The sequence below is a fragment of the Anopheles coustani genome, assembly GCF_943734705.1.
Source record: "Anopheles coustani chromosome X unlocalized genomic scaffold, idAnoCousDA_361_x.2 X_unloc_40, whole genome shotgun sequence".
NCBI classification, from domain to species: Eukaryota; Metazoa; Arthropoda; class Insecta; order Diptera; family Culicidae; genus Anopheles; species Anopheles coustani.
Genome location: NW_026525149.1, coordinates 258,669 through 260,000, shown reverse-complemented (window position 1 = coordinate 260,000; position 1,332 = coordinate 258,669). Strand labels below are relative to the sequence as shown.

The 1,332-nt window shown below is 50.6% G+C and overlaps 1 non-coding gene across 1 annotated transcript in view; it reads right to left on the bottom strand.

The window, feature by feature from the left end:
- LOC131270594 (5.8S ribosomal RNA) overlaps positions 1 to 44 on the bottom strand; it is a 155-nt gene extending 111 nt beyond the window's left edge. Inside the window, exon 1 of the ribosomal RNA XR_009179645.1 lies at positions 1 to 44. This exon is cut by the window's left edge and continues 111 nt beyond it. This is a non-coding gene — a ribosomal RNA (5.8S ribosomal RNA).
- Positions 45 to 1,332: the final 1,288 nt, after the last annotated feature.

Below are 1,332 nucleotides of genomic sequence, written 5' to 3'. Positions count from 1 at the left end.
GGTCTTCATCGATCCATGAGCCGAGTGATCCACTGCCGAGGGTGACTAACTTGCGTAAGCCGCCGCTGTGCGCGTATACCCGTTCCCCGTAGGGAGGAGCAAGCCGCCGCTTAGAGACGAAGCATAAAGTGTCCTCATTCCACATAGGGCAAGCTGGATGAATCCATTTTACCCAGGACGGCCGAAGCGGCGTGGACCAGGGGAGAACTGAACCTTATACTTCACACCACAGTAAGTCTACGTGTCCTCTTCCACATAGGGCAAGCTAGAACTAACTATCTTACCCAGGACTGCCGAAGCAGCGTGGACCAGGGGAGGAACACACTTTTCATGGAAACGTAAGGCATCCATGACTGCCATAACGTAAGCCGCCGCTGTGCGCGTATACCCGTTCCCCGTAGGGAGGAGCAAGCCGCCGCTTAGAGACGAAGCATAAAGTGTCCTCATTCCACATAGGGCAAGCTGGATGAATCCATTTTACCCAGGACGGCCGAAGCGGCGTGGACCAGGGGAGAACTGAACTTTATACTTCACACCACAGTAAGTCTACGTGTCCTCTTCCACATAGGGCAAGCTAGAACTAACTATCTTACCCAGGACTGCCGAAGCAGCGTGGACCAGGGGAGGAACACACTTTTCATAGAAACGTAAGGCATCCATGACTGCCATAGTGCGTAAGCCGCCGCTGTGCGCGTAAACCCGTTCCCCGTAGGGAGGAGTCAAGCCGCCGCTTAGAGACGAAGTATTAAGTGTCCTCTTCCACATAGGGCAAGCTAGAATGAACTATCTTACCCAGGACCGCCGAAGCAGCGTGGACCAGGGGAGAACTGAACTTTATACTTCACACCACAGTATTGAGTAATGTGCCCTCTTCCACATAGGGCAAGCTGGAATGTTCCATTTTACCCAGGACGGCCGAAGCGGCGTGGACCAGTGGAGGACTACTCAATCATGAGGTTTGATATCGACTTGTGTGTTTCAATAGGGTACCGATGGTATGTTTTGAACCGATTTGATTTAGCCATTCTGAAGTCATCACTTGGTTGAAGCGCTGAACTAGGGAGGGGCATCGTTTACATATATATTGGTTTTTGCATGCTCTACTAGGTTAATGTCATAGGGTTGGCTATCGAGCATGCCCAAGTGATGACTTGATTTTGTGCTTGCTTGAATTCTTCACATTTCATACCATCGGTTAGTTGTCGAATCATTCCTCGATCATAACCTTCGTTCTTGGTTCATGTATGCTCTCTTCCACATAGGGCAAGCTAGAATTAACTATCTTACCCAGGACCGCCGAAGCAGCGTGGACCAGGGGAGAACTATACTTTG